Source organism: Bidens hawaiensis, unplaced genomic scaffold, assembly GCF_021521415.1.
Source record: "Bidens hawaiensis isolate Kalapana, Puna unplaced genomic scaffold, B.hawaiensis_p1.1 tig00040648_1, whole genome shotgun sequence".
NCBI classification, from domain to species: Eukaryota; Viridiplantae; Streptophyta; class Magnoliopsida; order Asterales; family Asteraceae; genus Bidens; species Bidens hawaiensis.
Window position 1 is genome coordinate 31,268 of NW_027505671.1, and position 5,460 is coordinate 36,727.

A 5,460-nucleotide genomic window follows, 5' to 3' on the forward strand; every position below is an offset into this window, starting at 1 on the left:
ACTGTTCTACTGCTAGCCCTTTTCAAGCATCAATTACAAGTCATTGAAGCGCCTTTTAGTTGCCACATGGTGGTACACGTGCCTCTCACTCATTGTTTATTGCTAATATGGTGCTCCGTGGCAGTATTTCATCTAATTTCATCATCAATTGCATGTGGGTTCTTTTTTCTGCTTCATTGCAGGGCCTCGCCAATTAGGTTTTAATTTGTTGCTATATTGTTGCGTTTTGTAGACTATGTGGTCGATTAGGTTACAATTGCTTGCGTTGGTGCTTCAGCTTGTGTGTTTTGCCTTAATTGGCCATATTAGGTTAAAACCTTTTCACATATGAGTAACCCACATAATAGTATTTGCCATATATGTTCATTGAAATAAAAGATGATAATGATAATGGCATAATAATTATCCTCTTTTATTGAAGCATTAAAAACCCTTTTTAATCCTTTAGCAGATTATGAATACATATTGCCATTTTGCTGCAATTCGTATAGTAAATTGCTATGCGAGTGACTACGTTACTAATGTTTAATATGAAATATGAATAATATAAAGGCAAATGTTTTTTTTTTTTAATTTTCATTGCGTCTGTTACTGCAGCTGGTCGGTGTGTTGGAAAGCTGCTCGCATCATGAGTTCATCATCATTGAGGTAACTGTTGAATTTCTAGGTTTGGTCTTTATTAGTGTATTAAGGTGCTGAGTTGGAATCCCAATTTTCGCTCACGGACAACTCTACGTTGCCTTATCAACATCCACTAATCCTTCTACGCTAAAAGTTCTGATAGTCCCTAACGACCACAATAAAGACAACAAAACTAAAAGCATCGTCTAAGAGAGATTAACTCTCAATTACTATACACAACACTTAAAAAGAATTTTTTTTCCCCGCACATACATGAAACTAACTTACAACAACTTTAAAGCAATTACAAATAGACATCACACAAGCTTACTTAAAGAAACATTGTCTGTTGTTATAAAAGATAGCTAATCACTAGCATTACCAAAAGTATAACACTACCAAAAGTATGACCATACCCATTGCAATTTTCTACTTTATACTATTAACCTATTTGTTACATATCATGCATAAACAAACCTTTCTTATAGAAACAATTTTAAAAATGATTAACTAACATTTATAATGCAGGTCATCACCAGTAGGTCGAGTCAATGAGATTGCTGTCCACTCACCATCTAAGGAAATACATATCCGGGTTTTAAAAAAGTGGATTTGGCACAACAAGAGAGATGATATGAGTTACGTCTTTGTAAATGCCCATGTACAGTAACGACTCAATGTATCCTTGACTACTAAAACATTCTTCAACACATTAACACATATTAACAACTTTTAGGGTGACGCCATCGAAGCCATTACAAACTCACAACATCATAGTCACTTCGATCGGCTCATAAAAGTTCAATGTTGATATGTCGTGTCCAAATACATTTCAACTGAAGCTAGGAGACATATGAGAGTTGTCCCACACGATGCATCAATCAAATTTGGCCCAAAGGCAACTTTCACCCCAATAAATCACAGTAGCATCCCAATGTTTTACTACGACTTTGCACCATACACGGTGTTAACCGAAAGGATCCACGATCCAAAAAAACACATCAGCAAGCAAGCATGGAGATAAAACCTTTAACAGGTAGTATGAACTACATCCTACTAATATGCCTTCTACTCTCAAAATCAATAATAACTCTCATTAAAAACAAATAATGCAGATTACATCGGCCGCATCGAGCACATAGGTAACGAAATACTAAGAAAGGGAAAACGTTTGCGGAAGGTACAATACTCTAACACAAGGTCAGTTGAACAGTCTCTAACTTTTATCTTTTAACACTGCTTTTAGCTTGTAATAAGTCATTTTAATCAAAACTGTATTTCAAACTTTGTTAAATAGAAACCTAACAACATACCCGTCTATAAAACTACATGGCCCTAAACAAGCCTACACAAGTTTAGGGTTACATTATACTTTTTTAACAAAAACAAGGCTAACCGAAAAGAAAAATCCTTATTGGTTAGACATTGTTCTTTTTCTTTTTCTTTTCCTTAAGTAAAAGGTTACATTCTTGCCAATCTCGTAAACGAAACCACTAATAACTAAACACAACATGTACTATCCAGCCATAGTTCACACCACATTCATGTACACTAACATACACAACATGTATTTCATTGCAGCAAAAACACCATCGAAATAACATTTTGGGAAGAGATAAGAAACTTGATCACAGACCAAACCGCAATTGACAAGATACTAGCTATATCATCAGCAATTGTCACGTTCTTCTGTAACCATCAACTGAACTACAACACCAACGTAACAACACAAACTTCATGTATAACTAACGACACACTCTATGTAGGTGAGAGGTACAGCTGGAGTCAACATTAGCAACCGTGGTCTCCATATACCCTCGAATACCAGATCTGCAACAGTACATTAACAATTAACCTAAAATACATGTACTTTGTAAATTAACCAACTTCAGTATTGAAATGACAATATCACATAACAGTGACTGAAATGAATTTATACCTTTAAGTATTTTGACTTACTTGAGGTTTCAACATATAAGTCAACTGCGTAAAATTGTCATGGTTGGCGAGTATAATTGGAAGAAAAACTTCCAAAGTCAATAGATTAAAAAATTAGATTTCAAAGTACTCAAAACAAAATATTCATTTGCCTTAAAACTTAAATTTTGCTAATCATTTTAAAGGAACGTACTACATGTCTATAAAAGTGTCTTAAACAATGCAAGAAACAAAACTACCTATATCTGAATCTTCAAAAAGGACACTCCCAAGTGCAGATCTATAACCAACTTAGCTTTACATTTCATGCATTATGCAATTTTTATTTAACATTAATTACTATAGTAAAAAAAACATATAAACCTTACACAGGCTAATTTGCCCTCATGTGTCACCAGGTTCAAAGAAATAGGAGACGCATCAATGACATTCTAGTCACGACCAATCATAACACTCGCTCATATGCTGCAAAAGAATCCAGACAGTACCACCATAAGTTACAACAATACATACTATAACAAAATTTTTGACAGTCGACTAACCAATTTCACTAACTGCAAAACAAAGGAGCATGCATTGTTACTATAGCAGACATTGATCGTGACAAACCCTGGGCCAATGTAAAGTGCAAAAATTGCAACGAAAGAGCACACCTGCATGGAAACACTAACTTTGTGTGCTTAGACCATTGGGATGACTACGGAGTCAATTGCATGTAAGTAAAACATTAACAACTTAACAAATTAAGTATCTCACACACTTTAAAAATAGTAGCATCATTTCACAAACTGTAAACTTCAAGTCACTAGTATTAAAGCAGATGAAACACAACAAACAATTAATAACAGGCCCTCAAATCGATTAAAAAACAACCACACTCTAGCACTTTCATTTTTAAGTCCCAAACACTTTTAACAAATGCCGTAAACACCATCATCATAAACAAAGAGGCAACAGGAAAAGCAATTTTCTTTGATGAGGCAATTACAGACATGCTAGAAACAACATGTGAAGAAATGACGAGGATACAAAAAGTGATCCCCGAGGAAATCATGGCACTTCAAGGACAACAATGCCAACTGCAGATGACTATAAAAGAAAGACAAATCACTGGCGGTAAACAGAGCAAAGAAAACAATCGTCGACCCACCAACACCTGCAAAAACAACTACAATGAAGAGACCTGTGCCAGGCTCCCCAGGTAAATACTATAGCCACCACCTAAAAATCTGTAACACTGATACACTAACTTAAAATTTATTCTGAACAGACCACTAGCACCACAACAAGAAAGCAAAGGTCTAACAGCATCGAAATAACGGGCCCATGAACACTTTTTGAACAACCACATGCCCAACAAAGTACTACAATGACGTTTTGAAGACAAAGTTACCATGCTTTGTCAAACAGCTTTTGGAAGCAATATTCGGTCACAAACAACTAAAGACCATCAACAGAAATAACTTTTTGAAACAAGGCCATGTCGGCTTCAATTGCAATATATGCACGTTACAACATGAAAAAAATAATTATGTATGCTTGGATATGTAAGATCAAACTACCTGCAATGAAAACTTATAAGTATTTATAAGACTCCACTGTAACAACTCGCAACTACATACCATAGCCGCAAAGCGCGGGTACACATCCTGGTTGATCTTGAAAAGAAAGTTTTGAGTCCTCATCTTCTTTTTCAAAAAATGAAAACTCACATGTAACAACTTTAAGAAACTATAATGTTCTTTTTTCTCATTTCGAATGGCATTGCATTTTTATTATGTATTTTCTAATAGTAATGTTCGGACGTTTCTAATATGATATTGTATTTTTTTCAAGTTCCTCGTCACGAACCGACCCGAATGGCGACCGACACTAGAATTCTAATATTTGGTTGTAAAAAATTTAAACATCAAAAAAGGGACCCTAACGGCCAAAATCCTTAGTCCGCTATTATTCCTTTAAATTAGATGGAGTTTTAGGGGCAAAAATGAGTTATGTGACATCTGTAGGTCCTTATGTGGGTGGATCTAACAATATTCTTGGATCAACCGAGCTTAGTGCTAGTGGAAATCACACTAAGCCACCTAAGCGGTCTCGGATCTTGAGATATTATTTTCGGATAGTTTAAGAGAAAGAGAGAAAGAGAGAGAGAGAGAGAGAGCCGAGAGAAAAGAGAGAGAGTTGCAAAAGTTTTCTCCTGGATTAACTTACTTAAAAAATGAACAACCCTCACTTCTCATGGCATGATTCCTATTTATAGGGAAGCATGCATGAGAAGTAGAATACATCACATGCCCAATGGGCTCTACAACTTATTTCTCTTGGGCCTATTACATTCAATATTAACAACTAAAGCCCGAAACATATAATTACAATATAAAAGACTAAAACAAAATGGGACTAACAATCTCCCTCTAGTCTTTAGTATTGGAACCCGTCGGTGTCGTAATCCAGCCAGCCGTCCTCGGGTAATGGAAGTTCAACAACTCTTCTAACAAATTTGTTGAAGGCTTCCACCATCCGGTCTGTGTTCTGACGACCGATGTCCTCGACGGTTCCCAGGGTTGAATTGTAGAGCTTCTTGATGTCTTCTATGTGCAGCCCCATTAGCTCGTGCTCGTCAAATACGATAATTTCAGGCAGATCTTTGCAGGGTATGACGGCCTCCCCTGTCATGTTGTCAAATTCCCAGCCGGTGAATTCTCGGAGGATGTTGGGAATAAAAGGCTCTCCATGGTAGATGATATGACAATTCTTTGATGCCATGTATCTCCACATTGTTCGTGGCTCTCCGGTGGCTGAGTCTATCTCTTTTGGGTTCTTGTACTTCCAACCCTTATTTGGCTTAAAATCTTTGTAATCGACCATCGATTGACGATGAAGGTAATCTGGGTTCCAACT

General features: G+C 36.3%; 1 long non-coding RNA gene across 1 annotated transcript; it reads left to right on the plus strand.

Moving 5' to 3' along the window:
- Window positions 1-594: 594 nt before the first annotated feature.
- On the plus strand, window positions 595-1,612 carry LOC143614646 (uncharacterized). The gene is made up of 3 exons (XR_013150323.1): window positions 595-648; window positions 1,150-1,282; window positions 1,358-1,612. It is a non-coding gene; the product is annotated as an uncharacterized LOC143614646 (long non-coding RNA).
- The last annotated feature ends 3,848 nt before the right edge of the window (window positions 1,613-5,460 follow it).